Raw genomic sequence first — 19153 nt, forward strand, 5'->3', positions numbered from 1 at the left:
AGAGAAAGATGTCATGTCAAGGTTAATTGATTACACTTTAGTGGTTTCATTCCATGAACCAAAAAATCTCAAATTGTAGAGATGAAGTTCAAGATTAGGTATTCCTGTAATGATTTCTCACCATCCTCAATTTACTGGTTATGTCCCCTCCAGAAGCCAACAAACAAGTTAGATTGTTCAGCCAGTCTGCTTCCCGACAGTCTATGCATAAGTTCCTTTCTCCCAGGACCTGTCCTTACTCATAACTCCAGTGGGTGAAGGGATTGTCTGACTTCCAGCCTAATAACAGCATCTCTCCCAAAGATCCTCTAGGAATTTACCCAACTACCCCAACAAGTTCTTCTAAAGAGCATGTCATACTTAAATTAAGCCAAATTAAATTAATATCAAAGTTTACAACAGTGGTTTATGTATTACCCTGACTGACTTATAAACACTTTGAGAAGTTTTGTACTTGATCACCACAATTTTCCACTTTTAGTCTATGCTAGAATTGTCTATGGAACCTTTACAAATATTGATAATGTATACCCCTTGAACTTCCTGAAGTCCTGGAATAAACTAGGGTATATATTTGTTTAAATATTTCTATGGGAAGATTTTATGTTAAAGTCTGAGAACCACTAGGCTTGTGCATACAAATCTGATGACTTGTTTTTTCTGATTGATGTAATGCTGACAATTGATTATCAAACCCTTGATTGGCAAAGGATTTGCTTATTATAACATTCTGATATTTGAAAACTGTATTTAACACTATGTTGTAATGTAAAGGAGCATTACCTGAAATGTTTACCTTACACAAAAATGTCAAAGGAAATAATTTAGTCAGATTTTTTTCATGAATCATCTCAGATATTTAGGAAATAGACTTCATGGTTAATAATAATAATAATAATAATGATAATTACCACTGCAAGTTGAAACCAAGAAACAATCTTATTTTGGTCCCACCCATGTTAATTGGTGTTAATTTTGTGGTCCCAAAGATGAATAGGTATAACAGGAGTGCATATTTCCCTTGACTGTTGACAACCAATAGAGAACAGTTAAACTATTCCACAAGAATCTAATCGATCTTATTTTTAAATCCTATTTAAGCCAAACCTGGTTCCACACACAATTAGAATAGCATAAATGATTTAGAAGTACTTGAATCAGAACTATTGGTATCAAAATTTTAATGGCCATAATGAATACATTTGTGTAGTAAATTCCATTCCTATTATGGAGAATACCATTGATTTACCTTCTGTTGACCAATGATCTTAATCAGGGAATAAACAAGAGTCTATAATTATTTGAAATTTTAATTATTTTTTATTATGCCTTAAGTACATGCTTTCCAAATAAGTAGCCACCAAAATCCATGCCAAGAAGTTAGTAAATCTACATAAAATCAATTTGTAGCATTTTTAATCTCAAAGAGCTACATGTTACAATTTGTACAATTTGTACAAGTACCACAGTACTTGCAAAAATTCTCATCATCATAATTATGAGCCTAGAGAAGACCTGGCTCAGAACCAGCTTTTGTGTTGGAAGTAGTCAGGATTGCTTTCTCTGAGCTTTTCCATGTGGCATAAATGCTCAGAACTATAATCAATATGTATTTCTTTGAATAAGAATGCACTATCACTCATTTTTATTAATTATTCATACAGGTGAATCAACAAAAATATGCCACTGTATGATATGTGTTGGCACTACATTGGTTGGACAATAATTGCATGGATATAATGACTTTGAAGTTTTAAATTTATTTAAATTTATTTTAAGAGATATGTGGAAGCAAACATTGTAGATATTTATGGGGTACCATGTAATATCTTTTTTTTGTGATATAAAACAAGTGAGTGATTATTCGTTCTAATTAGTTATATATAATAGTAGAATGTATTTTGACATATTATACATATATGGAATATACCTTCTCATTCTTCTGGTTATACATGATGGTCATGTAATCATACATGCACATAGCATAGTAATGTCTGATTCATTCTATTATCTTTCCTGTTCCTATTCCCCTTCCTTTCCCCTAATTCTCCTTTGTCTAAATCCAAAGTATTTCTATTCTTAATACATGGAAATAAAATAAACGTTTTTGTGGGGAGGAGCACATTCCCAGCCCTTTTCGTGTTCTATTTTAAGACAGGATCTCACTAAGTTCGCTTAGGCCTCCCTAAGTTGCTGAGGCTAGACTCAAACTTAGGGTCCTCATTCCTCATCCTCCCAAGTGGCTTGGATTACATATATTTGCCACTGCACCAGGCAAAATGAGCTCTATCATCAAGTAAAGTGCAACATAACCAAAGAGAGAAATATCAGAAACTAGGGGGCAACATATGTGCTCCCAAATTCATTAAATTATGTCTGCCTGCTCCTTAGGCTAATTTTGCTGCTAATGCATAAGATTTTACAGCCTAGACCTCTATTCTTCAGTTTTTAAAATATGTTGACTGCTCCTGTAGTATAATAATGAAAATAATTACAGTATTGCTGACCTACTTGAAAAATACAGGAGAAAAAAAAAAAAATCCCTAAACACCTACTCCAATCATTTCAGCATAAGTACCAAGGAATTTCTGACCTGTACAGCACTTACACTTTTCCATAATCTTGCTTTGGTAGCATGAAAATACTAATCAACAATTATGGAGTAAAATGAATTTAGAGCTTAATTAAGTGCTCTAAATTTTTTTAAAAATAATGCCTAGGTGAAAATACTTATGATATCACTTGTACATGACATACACTGTTTTTCTTCTAAGTGAATCATAAACATTTAAGATAAAGCAAAAGGGGAAATGTATACTGTCATTTATACAACTTGATCAAAATATAGAAATCAAAATATTTGAAAAATGAACATAAAATAATTTTATTTTGAGCTGCTCCCTCTTTAGGAATTGTTAAAGAATAATTTTTTGAATTGTCTATAAAAGAAACTGATTAGTTGTTTTCCATTTTTGTTTTTGTCTCAGAAACCACTAAAAAACAAAAAAAAGTTCTAATAAATGAAGGTACATTTTTCTCTGACTCCCAAGTTCCTGTTTTCAACTAACTTCATCTGTCCATGCAACCTGAATACAATTTTCTGAGGTTCGACTCAAGAAAGTCAGTACAATCAATCACCTGGATAATATAACTTAAATAAAATATCTTGAAACTGTATGAATTTGCATTTCTTTTTTTCTTGGTGTTATGCTAGGGATCAAACACAGGGCCTTATGCATGCTAGGCAATCTCTTTACCACTGAGCTATATTCCCAGCCTCAAACTTTATAAATTTATGAAAACCTAGAATTAAACGCATCTTTAGAAGTAATTTAATCTAGTTCTTAGATTTATTAATTCATTCAATGCATATTTATTGAGCCCATTATGAATAACATTTTTGGGGAAAAAAACCCGACTTTGTTAAGCTTGTATTGAACCTAATCTAGGCATTGAAATGCTTTGAGAATCATCTTCACTGACTTGTGTCTTTCTGTCTTTGTTTCTTCTTTCTTTACTTTTTTCTATTATTTTCAATTGTTTTGAAAATTGAGTTAATAACATAAATAAGTAAAGCAAAGTCAAATAGACCACAACATCCTTAGTAGTGCACTTATGTTATCTTAAAAGTACATAAATGAATATTTAACAAGATGATATCAAAAGATTCATAGTTTGATATTAAAATTTTTGTTTCTCTTGAGTCATTGGGGTAAAACAAATACAACTAAAATAACAACAGAAATTTCTCTAAAAAACATACCAAGGTCTCTTTATATCCATGAAGGTTCTCAAGATGAGTTTTTAAAGAACACTCTATCCTTACTATAAAAATCACGATCTTGAATAATATTGTGAAATACAGTGTCTAAATTTTGGAATCAGGTAGAATTCATAGATGGGTGTTAGCTGGGAAGATACAAAGAGTTTATAATTGAAAATTTTATTTCTGTTCTATTAAAATACACTATTTTCATTTTACACATAAGGAGATAACTAAGTCTAGCAAGCACTAGTTTTGTTACTAAATAGACTTGATAATTATACTTTAATCATTGCTTTCTAAAGACTACCATAATTGAAATTAGGATGTTCTTGCTTATATTTATGTAATTTCATTTACATGTCATTTACTTTGTCTCAGTTATGTTATTTGTTCAATGGGGATAAAATGCTTATCTATATAGATGCACTATCTTGATTTAAGGATTAATAGCACATAAATATACACACATAGAGATGACTGGATAAACAATATACCACAAAAATACTTAATCTTATATATTATATATTCCAACTGCCACAGTATTCTTCACATATTGCACTATTTTTATCATGTGTTAACATTTTATTGTTTTTTCTTTTCAAAAATGTAAATATTTTCATTTCCCACATTTATATAGAATAAGAAAGGTTTATAAATATATATTTTTATCCTTTTCATCTCAATTAGAAAAAACACTACTTCTACTTTCATAAATATTGTTAAATTCCATTTGATTATTTCATTGAATCTGTGATTAAAGGTGAACATACAGTGACCTCACATGTGAAATGAGGGAACTACATTCTTACAAAGGTATAATCAAAAAACCATTTTGTCAAAAATTTGTATACACTTTTCATCAAGCTTTTTCTTATGGTAAAAATACACATGAAATCCCTAAAACATATGCATTTCTATTTACTCTATAGAAAAATATCGAATGAAAAAAAGTGCATGTTGTTATGGTTTAGATGTGAGGTACTCCCCAAAAACTCACATGTGAGACAATGCAGGAAGGTTCAGAGGAGAAAAGATTGGGTTACCCTAATGGTATGATTCTACATCATGCACAATCACAGACACATAAAGTTGTACCCCATTTGCGTACAATGAATCAAAATGCAGTCTGTAAAAATAAATATAAATAAAAATAAGAGTCTTAACCCAGCCATTGAATTAATCCCTGATGGGATTAATTGAAGTGGTAGGGTGTGACTGGAGGAGGTAGGAATTGGAGTGTGGCTATGAGGTATATATTTTGTATCTGGAGAGTGGAGTCTCTCTGCTTTCTGATCACGTGATGTGAACTGCTTCCCTCCACCACCCTCTCCCACCATTATGTTCAGCCTCACCTCGAGCTCTGAGGAATGGAACCAGCCTTCTATGATCTAAGACCTCTGAAACCATGAGCCCTCTAATAAAATTTTCCTCCTCTAGAATTGTTCTGGTTGGGTCTTCTAGTCTCAGTAGTGAAATAGCTGACTAAGAGACATGTGGAATAGCAACCGATAAGAAGTAGAACATCACTGGTACCTTAGAGTCTCTTGCATACATTTTCCTACACTCTCCTGAATTTCTTTTGTTTGTTACTTGCTATGGTTGACAGGTACCTTGCAATATATGTCTCCCTAAATAGTACATAGACAAGATTTGCCTTTATTGACCTTATATAGATAAAATCACACATTCCCTATATTAAACAGATCAAATCTCTGAGATGAAATATTGAATCCATTCAATTAATAACTTTGATTCAATGAGTATAATATATGGATTATTCTGCCAAGAAATTGAGAAATTAAAATATTTCATAGTGTTTCTTTTGTTTATTTTTACTTGTGCTACTTAGGCTACTTGCTCTTTTCATCCATTTTACTAAGTGTCAGACCTGTTGATATTGACTTTTCACATTTGGGTCAAAATTAAAGACACCTATAAGCAAAGCTAAAGGATTGGACATGTAGACAATACTACATGGGACAGTTATATACTAATAAGGATATCATAATTGGCATATGCTTTTATTGTTTGACTTACAGATGGGAAGGGGCATGCAGAACTATACACTAAAGTTATTCAAGCATATTCCATTTACAAAATGCGAACATACATTAGTTGAGATCATCAGCTCTTAAATTCTATCAGAAAGAAATGTTCATATGCTAATCAACAACATCAGTTGCTTAAATTGCAAACCTCATTTACAAGTCTGGAAGGAAAAGGACTTGATTTTGTTTTCTGCTATCGTAGTGGAAATGTGTGAAAATAGACTCTCTAAAGTACATTCAACACCTGCACAATAACCCTTCAAATGGAGATCTATTTAGCTACAACTGTTTACTTGAAGTGCAAATGGCAAACACACACACACACACAAACACACACAAAATTATTACCTAAATGCACTGTTTTTATTGTTTAAAATTAATATGGAAATAAAAGGTCAAAAGGGAAATATTTGATCTAAAACTAGAAATATTATTTATGCTCCTTTACTTAGGATATAAAGTCATAAAATTAAAACAATAAAGATAACAAATTTCAGAAAGGAAAAAAGGCTTCTGCTTTTAATTGTAGGATATATCAGTCATCTCATTATTACAAAAGAAATGATTAAGAACAGGTTTGCTTCTGTTAAAAAGGTTGTAAATACCCTCAAAAGTATTTTCTCAAAGTAAAAACACATAAAACAAGTTCCCAAATTTCACAACATTGATAAATTTATCTCCTAAATCTATCATCATGAGTAATATGTTATCCACATAAAGATCTTTTCATATCTTTCTTTTAACTGGTTTATCCTACTTAAGCAATTTCTATTTTTTCTTTTAAATTACTGCATGTTCAGTTTTCTTTTCCTCTAATATTCTTCTTACTCTTCTTACATTTTTCTTTTGTTTTCTCTTTCAAAATTCATCCATCTAAACTCCCATTTACTCTCTTTCTCTGTGTAGATAGCATTACTATCCTGGACATTCTTGGATGGGACAACTAGAGTCAAGTTTTCAGTAAATAAACTGTAAGTCATGGCAACATCATGAAAAATAAATAAAATAAAAGCCCATCCTTTACAATCATGTGGAAGAACCTGGAGTACATTATGTGAAATGAAATAAGCCAGGCACAAAAACACAGGGACTACATGATCTCATTCACACGTAGAATATAGAAAAGTCCATCTCACAGAAGCCAAAGGGAGCATGATGACTGCCATAGGCTGGGGAATGTGGGAAAAGTGAGGGATGGGGAAAGGAGAATTAGCAGGTGCTAAGTGACACACAGTAGTAAGAAGTTCGTGCATGCACAGTAATGTGATTGTAGATATATAGTGTACTTTAAACTTTAAGAAGTAGAAGAAAGGGTTTAGAATGCTTTCATTATAAATAAAGGATATTTTGAGGGGGGATAGGTACCCTTAGCCTCTTTAAACATACAAGGTATGCATATATGGAAATATCACATGGTACCCTATTAATATATGTGAATTTTGTTTTTATGTGTCATTTAATATAAGTTTAAGAAAATAAATAAATTAAAATAATGACTCAAAAATTAATAAAAATGCTTGCAAGTGAAAGTAGTTTGACTAAATGCCCCTTAGGAATGAAAATTTAGTCATAAAATATACATGAATATTTTTAAATAATGAAACAAAAAATTAAGGAAAAGGAAATGTCAAAAGTTATAAATACAAAAATGCCTTAACCAAAAAAGAGGTTTTCTTTGGTATATCACAATTTAGTAAGCCAGTATCTCCCTTATCATATCCAAATATAAACTACACTGAATTGTGTACCTAAAAATCTTCCAAGTTACATTGTTATATGGTGTGTTTGTGTGAATAACCACAAATCCTACCATCATGCATAAATTAATATGTCACTAAAATTTTTTAAATCTTCAAAATACAATATACAAATGCACTAGTTCTAAAAAGGTACTTTCAGGGACCCTAGATATACAGTTTCCCTAGAAGAAATTGCTTGTCCTAAAGGTTTATTTAAATAGACCACTCAGTGCACACCCCAACCATAAGCTGAACTTCTTTAATTGGGATATCAATCCTGTGAGAATTTCTAGCACTTCATTTTGGTACTCCAAAATAGCAGTTTTCTATAAACTACCAATTCCCTTACTAAAAATGCCAAAGTTCCCAGTTTCTTTAGGGAGCTGAATATTTTAAAACTTGGCCTTTATTAAAGTTTTGAAAAAAAGTTCTAATCAATCTGTTCTTCATTAAATGGCTTACCCCCTACCTTAGAATAAGACAAGCTTTCTTGCAGTGATTAAAGCTAACCCTCAGAGAAGTTGTTAATAACCAGACTAAGAAAAACACTCTTTATTTTTTAAATTTATTCTTTAATAACAATTTGACAGTTGTAGGTCAACCAGTAGCTTCATTTTCTATCAGTATCATCAGTCTTGCGAGCACTATGTAATTTTTTAAAAGAAGATTTAAAACATGGTAGTACCAATCACACACAATTGCTAGTCAGTGTTTTCCCACCCATTGATACTATTAGCTTAACAGATAACACTACAGATAAGAACCACAATCAACTTTAGCAGGTTCCCAGAGGCAAGTTCTTGCTTTTACTGATTAGCCTCATTCATTTATGTCTTCTTAATTGTTCATGTGCTAAAGCTCATTAAATGAAAAATAATATTGCTTTCCTGCGGGTAGGGCACTTGAGATTTGAAAAATAGACACTTCATCTTCTGCCTCAAAGGCACAAGTGAGTTAATCTGATGGTGTCTAGAAAAGCTCAATTGATTTGTGCAGATAGTCATGTCCCAAGAAGTCTTAAAAAAACTGTTAAATCAAGTTGGAAAAGAAATTACCCCCAGTTTTTCCTTTCAGGTTAATTTTCAGGAAAATTATAGTATTATACTATTTAATTATGCTTATACATGTCATGGAATTTTCATTTTTCCAAAAGCAGTTATTACTATTTCATCATAAATAAGAGAAAGGGCAACAAATCTTAAATTTTCCTGGAAATTAAATATTGATAGGTTAAGAAAAATTATGTGTCCCCAGTTATAATTTATTTATCAAGTTGTTCCAATAGCAGAGAAATTAATGCTCAATCATTTAAAATACCTTGGTCCTAAATTTAGGAATTCAAGGGTAGAATGTTTTCTCTTATGTGAAAGAAAGGGAAAAAGGAAAAGAAAGATGGGGGGGATCCTATGAAAATTAAGGGAGATGAGTAAAGTAGAGGAAATGGACCAAGAGAAGTCAGGAGAGGAGGGAAAGGGAAAATACTGGGGAATGATATTAATCAAATTGTTTTGTTGTATTCTGTGAATGTACAAATATGTAACGACAATCCCATTATGTACGACTATAATATACCAATAAAAATTATGAAAAAAGAAAAACTTGAGTAGCTATGATGTTCCAGGCTGTAGGTTAGGTACTAAGGGTACAGTAATACCTGGCTTCAAGAGGCTTATGATCTTGTGGTGTAGAAAAATAATCCATCAGCTCTTGGAGACAAGAGAGTCAGAATCCAATCCCTTGGTGGCAACTGAAAAGTGAGGTGCAAAATAAGCAGTCAAACTTCTTCTAGGGTGGACTGCTGCTTCATTTTGTCAGTGGGACCTGCTCCCTAGTACTCTGTCTTGTTCTTTACAGCCCTGAGTAACTAGTGAACCATAGCCAGGCCAGTTCCCAGAAACAGTTGTTTAGAAACCCGACTTCAGGTAGCAACTGGTAAGGTGGGGTGCTGGATTTATATTCCATCTTTTTCCATGGAGAATCTGGAAACTGAGTTTATTGAGTTTATCACTGAAACTAACTATGGGTGAAGAAGCAATAGAAGATTCTGTATTTTTGAGAATTTATTTTTTAATGTACACTAGCTTGTCTGCTGGAACTGGTCAGAGTGGTGATAATTTTAATTCCTGACAGGTAAAAACTATTCTCCAAAAATAACTCTCATGAATGGAGAGATAGAGGAAGACAAACTAAGGACTCTAAAAGCAACTACCCAAAATTCTTCATAGAAACCATAAATCATACTTGCTTTTTAGATACAGGAGAATAATTACAACTCTCTTGGACAGGCCTCACATACTGCCTAGAAAAGCTTTTCTAGTCCCCGTCTTTCTTACTATCAAGGAGGCAGAATAAAATTAAAGAAAATAAAGGTTTTCCACCCATATACTGCCTTAGACATTGAAGCAATAGTTTAGGATCAAGTTTATAGTGAGAAGCTAAGTATGCTCTAATTCCAGAAAATGAAGATTGTCCTCAAATATAATCAACCAAAACTCGTAATATGTGTAGGATATGAGTGGGTAGGGTTAGCAGAAATCAAGGTAGTAGCAAATCAGGTTAGACTTGTTCAGAAAGGATATGAAAGAGAACACCGATTGGTAAAAGGATGTTCAAAATTCAAGTCAAAGTCACCTTTAGATAATTAGACAGAAAGGACAGCAGAATTACAACGTGTACATGAATTCCAAGATCGCATTCTTCCCCATTAATGTGTTCAATTTTCATGTATGAGTTAAAATAAATTTAATTAAAAAATAATTCCTAAGGGAAGGATGAGAGAGGAACTAGTTTATGCATGAATAGCCTTAAAAATCTCTGTCTTGTGTTTCAGAGTCTGATGAGTCTAAACCTTTTAATGAATAATTTCTGAGTGTTTTCAACCTAAGACCAAATGATTGGCAGTTGCAAATGCCTTTAAAAAAAGAGTGAATTTAAAAAAAGAAAAGAAAATTATACCAATCTGAGGTCATAAGAAAAAATTATTAACATCAGTAACAGGGTCTTTTAGCTGTTGAGTTCTTTGATATTCACTTGTATTCATGAAAGTAAATGTGAAGTGAAGATAAAGTTGGGCATGGTGGCATGTGCCTGTAATACCAGCAGCTCCCTAGGCTGAGGCAGGAGGATCGCAAGTTCAAAGCCAGCCTCAGCAATTTAGCTAGGTTCTAAGCAATTTAGTGAGGCCCTGTCTCAAAATAAAAATAAAAAAAGGACTGAGAATGTGGCTCAATGTTTAAGCATGCCTGGCTTTAATCCCTGGTACCAAAAAAGATAAGATAAAGTCCCTAAAATGGTGAAACAAAGAGTAATTTAAAATGTTTGCATTTAATTAGCACCTTTTACATAGGGCAAATCATGCAATATGACACAACATAATTGAATCAGTCACAAGAATTTGAAATTAAATTTATGTGTATTATAAATGGTATGTATTAATAGTTAAGAAAGAACTCTCTAAAAATTTGTTTAAATTTAGTAATTTTGGAGAGTCCTAGTGTAAATTTTCTGATACTGTCTGTAACTTCCATACCCAATATATAATAGTCTATAATACTATTAAATATTTTTTAAAAATTGGGATAATGGTATAAGTGGTATGGGAAGAAGACAGTGGATACTATACACAAATGCAATTTCTTGCCCTCAGGGATCTCTCAGATCCTAGCATATATTTATGTTCTGCATATTATACCAATTTGTTTACAAACCAAATTATTCTAGTTTTAGGTTAAGAGGAGAAAATAGCCTCTGATCCTTAGCATTAAATTAGCATAAAAGCTACTTATTCAGTAAGGAAGTATAATGATCTACAGGACAAGAGAGACTTTCAAATTTATATTAACTTACTGTATTTATTAGGATGAATATTAGATCTCCTCAGTCAATCAACAGTAACTTTAAAAAGTTCTTATTGTCTATAACAAAGAATCCTTACAATCCTGACAGGAATAGCAGTGACTGAACTTGTTGCTTCAAAGTTTACTGTGAGGTAAGACATTACTACTCATGCTACCACCTCTGCCCTCTGCAGTTCTCCTTGGAAAGGCTTTGCCTATATAATTATGGCATTTGTGAGAAGACTTGTGCAAATAATGAATATCTTAAAACAAAATTTTAAACATGAAATACATTTCTTGGATCACCTCTACAAAGTGATAACACTAAAATGAGGATCAGGCATACCTCTGGCTTCTGGAGGGGCTCTCTATGTAAAAGTTCCATACAAAATTAAAAAAGAAAATTATTAAAGTAAAAGAAATGATGTCATCTAGTTGGGGGAAAGGAAGGCAGGCATTTAAGTCCTCATAAAAATCCAACTTTCATGTGTAATTAATTTAATAATGTCCTATTTAGTGAAGTCCAATTCAAATACAACCATTTGTTTTCTGTCATTATTCACCAGAAGGAAGGAAGGAAGGATGGAAGGAAGTAGGGTGGAAGGGAGAGAAATGGGGAGGGAGATAAAGACTTAAATTCTTAGGTGGAGATTTTAAAAGTCAATAATGTTTGGGAAATAAAAATGTATTCTGAAGTAATTTAGTCATACCCAAACTTTTAGACTCTGTACTTAATCTACAAAACTTATATGAGCAAAATATTATCTAGAACCAAGATGAATGATAATCATGTATTACAAGCCCGTGGATAATGTAACCCTGAAAGGTACAATAAACAGTTATTTTCTGTGTGAAACAAAACTTTCACTGCAACAATTATTAAAACTCTCACCACTGAACTTTAAGTACATTAAACATTGAAAGTATAAATGAATGCTTCTGTTTCTGTTCATTTAAAAAAAAATGAAAATTGTTGGTAATGTCTGACCCAAAGGCAGATATTCTTTATAAGAGTCAAACCTCATAAAATAAATTCAAATGTTACATATTATACATAAATTACTCAGAAGTTACAAGTAGGCTCATAAACTTGCACACAAACAGAGAGATATTTCTTAGCAAAAAATTGTATGTTGAAGACATTCCACATGAATGTCCTGGGAAAAGGCATTTGTGGCATACTGTTCCATTACCTATGCTTCATAAAGAATGCAGCTATCTAATTTAATTTAGCTGTGAACAGATTTCTTAGCAGCATAATTTGTATTTTGAGAACATCTCTTAAGAATCATAGCTTGCAATGTATGGCAGTTCAATGAAGAATAATCTGTAAACAAAATCTCCATCTATCAACAAAGGCCATTAAAGACCATAAAATAACCCATCCTTGACTGATTAATGCTGCTTCTAAAAGGAATTTCAGGCCATTAACATCCAGAAAATATACTGCAGTTGTGGTTGCATTTATTATATAAATCACATAGTTATGTGTGTTGGTATAGAGCAATGTTTTCTTAACCATCTCTCCACCCATATTAATTTAACATTTTTATAAAAAAGGCATTCTGAAGAACACTGCATAACAACAGAAAGTAAATAACTCTATTTGCTCCCCAGAGGAAACGTGTGTGAAGGCAGGACTATTTATAATATATTAGATGGCTAAATATTGGTTTAACGCTTCTTATGTGTAGCTCTATTACTTGCATATATTCATGCCACTGAAATAAATTCTCTGAATGTTGTAAAAATAAAACTTTATTTGCATTTGTGTATTTTAATAGTTCCATGAATGATAATGAGACAGTTTCATGGATAAAATATGCACTGGAAAATATTAGTAGCTATGTTTGTTTATCCTGTTCTACCAGTTATGTTGTCTTTGACTCATCCTTCTAGGGGTATGAATATCACCTAGTCATATCATAGCCTTATAGAGTGAAGAGGCTTTGTCCACTATGGCACATCCTGATTATTTTTTAATTGTTTTTAGAAATGCTGTATATCAGCTCTTGTGCCCCCAAACCTACTGGCTTTTATTTGCTTAATGGCCTTAATTCTAGAACATGCCTTTAATGTACTTCACATTTCAAAAATATTTTCATAATTTGAGTGTTTGATCTAAGACACTGTTTAAACATTTAAACAAGATTATCTCATTCTATGTGAGCCCAATGACATAGGTATATGTTAGGCATTTTACAGTAGAAAATCTTAGATTCAGGAGGTTAACTGTATCTTCTAGGACCTCATCACCTGTAATTGTACACTCATTCTATTTACATTTTTTCATTGTCTTTATCCAAAAGCATTTACATGCTTTTCACTACTTCTCTCTGGTAAACATTCTGGCCTATCCTAATTATCAATCTCTGCATTCTTTTGTCCTTTGAGTATAATTCTGTTTTGTTGTACTACTTCTTTGGTATAATTTAGGAATAATGAAAATAATAAGGGGAAGAAGAATGAGAGCCTTGGAATCCAGAGAGAAGTCTTTCCGAATATCGGAAGAGAATGGGTTAGGGAATCAGCTTTTGTATATGAAGTCAAATCATGGTGAACAAATAAAATAGGTACATCTTGAGCAAATCTCACATGGCTGAGGGAAAGGGTTCCTGTTGGAGGGATAGGTTGGCTGCAAAATAAAAGTTAAAAAATACATATATCAGAAATAAAGACAAAAAGGCAAAAATAATTTTGAAGCAGGAGCATGACCAATTGAGCTGTCCAGAAGGGTTAGGCTCTAACAAAGGAAGGAGCCCCAGCTTGCTTTATTTATAGCAGTACAGATCTAAGGGGATGGGTAGGAGCTTCTTAGAGGAAAAAAAGGATGGGGAATGGAGGTAAGCAAGCCATTTGGCTCTAGCAGGTCACTCCCACATCCAAAGTTTGTATCTAACTTGAGCAGTGAGCTGACGCAGGACAACCAATGACTCAGGCATTCTCGAACAGCCATTATCCAACTGTGAGTTCCTGAGGCCAGATATTCCCGGTTAATAGCTCAAACTACACTTGGTTCTCATATAAGTCATGGATGACTTTCTGCAGGTACATATCAGGACAATGGATCCACTGGTAGCATCAGAGAAATGTGAAAACATCCTTTTTTTGATTTTGTTTGTTTCATTTTTGAGTCTGTTGGTGTTACTGCTATTTGCTTTTTTTTTTTTTTTTTTTGATAGCAACATTTCTCTAGGATGGAACAACATGTGTTCATGAGTTCTATAGATTTTTGAAAATATCAAAAGTAAAACTGAAATGGGACATGAAGTATTAGATTATGCAGCATAAAAACCTATTTGAATACATCGTATGAGTTACAAGAAAGCAATTATATAAAAAAATGGATTAAAATTAGCAAAGGAAATAGTAAGCAATACTTGGCAACACACACAAGTGTACACACTCACACCTATATATACACTAGAACTATGTACAAAATTGTAGCTACATACTAATATGGTAGAAAAAATTTGAAATATCTTAAATGTGACAATAGCAATACTGCAGTAATACTAAGGTAGAGAAGCTGAGAAGTCAGAAAAGTTCTCATGTTGAATCATTTAGGTGTATCATGACTTCCTGCCAGTACCATATATATAATATTTTGCTTTTTCTAAGAAGTTTTAAAATACATAATATATGTAAAATCAGTTGGAAATGTTGAAAGCTTTATTGATTTTTAGGGATTATTTTTAAGGCAATATTGTTTTTTAAAAGAATGTTAATGGTTTAAAACTTATGGCGTTTTTTAATGTATATGTTTTTAGTTGATAATGAACCTTTGTTTTATTTATTTATACGCAGTGCTAAGAATCGAACCCAGTGCCTTGCACATGCCAGGCAAGCACTCTGCCACTGAGCCACAACCCCAGACCGACTTACGACTTTTTGAAAGTTAAGAACTTTATCTTTTTGGAATTTTGAAGTAACTTGAATTTGAATAATTTTAGTCATCAAAATAACCACAGATCTATGATTTTACATTAAAATTTACTTGCACTACCTGACCTAAATAATAAAGACTTAAACAAAATAAGTGCAGATGAAGTGCTCTGTCACTGCACGTAGAGGTCTTGTCAGGGAACTATTGTCATTCTTGAACCTTCTCCTTGAACTTTCCTAACCCTTCCATGCTTGTCCACAAAAATCCCCACCTGGAGGCAAAATCCCACTGCAGGATGCTGTGTAAGGGACCAGACTTGGGATCAAAGAGTTCACTTTTCCATTCTGAGTTCTGCTTGTTACTACCTCTTCCTTGAACCTTTATTTTCTCATCAGAAAGGACAAAGTGTCTATCTAAGAGCTGTAGTGAAAATAAAATGAGATAATGTACAGGATTTTCTTAGTTTAGTGCCCAACATACAATAAATATTCAGTAAATGATGATTTTTTTTGTTGTTTCTCATCCAGGCTTGCATTTTAACGTGTTTACTTTTTATAGAGTGCTGGGTATGTATTTATTCATTCACACAATGTGTTCTAAATGTTCATTATCCCTGCTAAAGATTAAAAGCACAGTGGAAAGTAGCATATTACCTAAAAGAATGAACAAATTAAGTGATGAATTACATAATATGAATTAACTTAGAATAAACATACACTACAAAAGTAGGTAAGTGATAAGAATTGAGTATATACAGTAGAAGATGGGAAGGGTGATTTCTATCAGGAACCATAGGCCTGGCATCTGTTGGGACATGAGACAAATTTGTACTACATATGAAGTGCCATAGAAAAGTATGCTCAATAGATTTGACTCTAAGTTTCTTTAACACCCTCATCCCCACCAAGATAGGCAGGGCTTATGAGACAAGGAAAGGAAAGAGGAGAACCTTCTGAATACAATCTAATGGACAACAAAATAATAAAATATTTGGAATTGTAAAGTTTATAATGTTGGTAAAAGTCTGAAAAGCAATCATATTAATCAGTGAAACACACATATGTGAATTTATTCTAAGCCAAGTACTCCACAGTTAGCTTGGTGCTAAGGATATAGATATGAATAAGACAGCATCTATATTTGCATAAAGACCATAGACTTTCATTTTAATCATAGAGACAAAAATCAAATAAACCAGGGATTGCAAAATCAGGTACCTACAAATAACAAAGTATGTGAATCATTTTAGGTATTTAAAATAAAACACATAAAATATTATCCCTTTTGTAAAAATTGCTCCCTCATTTATATTGAAGTGTACAATTTTGTGATCTCTGATTTTTTATAGAAACATGACAAAGGAGAAAGTTTCTCAAAAATAAAAACTATTCCCAATGAGAAATGATCATGGACATGTGGAAATGCTTTTGGTGTCAGTGAGATTATTAAGAATGGTAGAGATGGTGATAAAGTAAAATTATGATACTCTGTCTAAAAAAGGTGCAGTCTACTTAGAAATCCTTAACATATACAAGTCTAGGCTCAGAATTATGAATTCATTTCATGTTTTTAAGATATGCATCTAGCTGGGCATGGTGGTTAGGGAGGCTGAGACAGGAGGATTGTAAGTTCAAAGCCAGCCTCAGCAACTTAGCAAGGCCCTAAACAAATTAGCAAGACCCCATTTCAAAATATAAAAAATAAAATTTAAAAAAAGGGTTGGGGATATTGCTTAGTGGTTAAGCACCTCTGGATTCAATTCCTGGTTAAAAAAAAATAATAATAAAAGTAAAAATTGTAAATCTAGATGCAAAGGCTATAAATGCTAGTTTCAATTCAAATATAGCAAATACACAAAAAAATGAACAAAAAAATTAAAAACTCAATAGTGTGTCTGTGGGTGGAATCAGCCTTCAGTTTTCCGAGGTTTGATCCTACATTAAAGGAACTACAACAAAAGAAAGGCATGAAGGACAGCACTGTGGAAACTACAGAAATTCTGAAAGTATAGAAAGAACATAGAAACAAACTCTCCTTAAATTGTCCATGAAACTTAGATGAGAATAAAGAAAACATTCCTAGATAAACGTATGTGAAATCATAGTATTATTCTCTTGAAGACCTTGAATTTTGTTGTGTTTGGGATTCTTGGAATGAAGACTTTGCAAGTGTGTTTTCACTTTTCATCACGTTTTGTAGACTCATAGTACTGTAATCACCAGGTGTGCTTGATAAAATTCATGTTCCCAGACATGGTTCCAGTTAAAAAATATCAAATATTTTTGGTTGGATGAAGTAATCTGAATTTTTAAATAAGTGACTCTAATTAATTTTAAAACAAAGTAAATGTTGAGAAATATACCAGTGAACTCACAGCAATCCAGGACCCTTTTAAAATGAGAAACCCTGAGTCTCACTTAAGAGTTATGGGAACTTCCAGGGATAGAACTCATGAGATCTGTATTTAGAGCAAGTTAATGGAGGTGATATTAATATGTGTTCAGATGCATTAATAATATGTTTTATTGCTTTATACTCTTTAGTCTTCTAATTTTTCTTTGATTCCCATTTTTACTGCTAAAACTTGGCAATTTAAAAATTTGAAAATTAATGGTTTTCAAGCCCTGTAGAGTTAGTCTTTAAACTTGTTTAAATCCAGCATGAAGAAAGTATTTTATAAGCAATATGTCATTATAGTAATTCATATTTATAACAAATTTCATTGCCTCTTTAAAACATGAATATTTGATAAAAATCATGAATGATCTAAGACTATAGCTGAGATTACTTCCAGTGAGATGGTCACTTAGCAAATTATGGATAAAGTTTCAGATCTTTTTTTTTTTTTTTCTTTTTTTTTTTTTTGGTGGTGCTGGGGATCAAACCCAGGGCCTTGTGCTTGCAAGGCAAGCACTCTACCGACTGAGCTATCTCCCCAGCCCAAAGTTTCAGATCTTTAAGATGATATATTTAGCAAGTTTTAATTACCTAACCTCTCTGGGACTCTGAATGATAGTAAAATCATACTTTAGAAGTAATCTTACTAAGAAATAATTGGCATAAGATAAACAGAATATATACATTCACCTTATGTATGGAATATGACTACATCGTATGATCTTCCATACAGTAAGATTTTGTAATCTGGTTACTTGGATTTAAACTAAGTAAGAAAATGAATGATTAGAATCCTGTAGCATTCAGGAATAATACAATGTACAACATTATTTGTCATGACTAAATAGCATAAAGTAGAATGAACAGAAAAGACAGAAGAATAAGAATAGAGAAGAGGTGAAAGATGCTGAGGAGTAGAAAGGTCACAGATCATTCACATAAACTTCTGAAATGAGTTTTCAGCAGAAATAAAACTCTCAGTTTTCAGGAAGTATCAGAAAACTGAGGAGTAGTTCTATATTTTGTATATGTATGTTTCAGTTTAATATGACCTGAAGTCCTGTTTTTTTTAAGAATGCTATGAGGAGAAGTAGTATATATTCTGATATCTCTAATTTCTTACAGGCAAATTACGCATATTAGCTAAGCTCATGAATAATTGAGGTTGAAATGTATCTATCGAAACCACAGGAAAGGCTTTCGTTTGGAGGAATGAACATACACATCCTCCCTTCTTAAAGTGACATTGGAGCCACAGCAAAGGCCCCATCAAGTTCAGCTCCTTACTAATTTGATGCATTTCCTATACACAGGCATTTGTGACTGATGAGTTATGTGCTGGAACATGCATTGTAAGGTAGAACTGTGGAAATGTTTTGAGTACACTAATTTTTAGTGATGAATTATGAAGCTATGTTTCATCATAGCTTCGATGATAAGAAAATGCAAGTAGCTTGGTTAACATAATGTCTGGTACAGAG

The 19153-nt window shown here is 32.5% G+C and overlaps 1 protein-coding gene across 1 annotated transcript in view; it reads right to left on the minus strand.

Moving 5' to 3' along the window:
- Pcdh15 (protocadherin related 15) overlaps window positions 1-19153 on the minus strand; it is a 942952-nt gene that overhangs the window by 730823 nt on the left and 192976 nt on the right.

The sequence above is a fragment of the Sciurus carolinensis genome, chromosome 5 (genome assembly GCF_902686445.1).
Source record: "Sciurus carolinensis chromosome 5, mSciCar1.2, whole genome shotgun sequence".
NCBI lineage: Eukaryota > Metazoa > Chordata > Mammalia > Rodentia > Sciuridae > Sciurus > Sciurus carolinensis.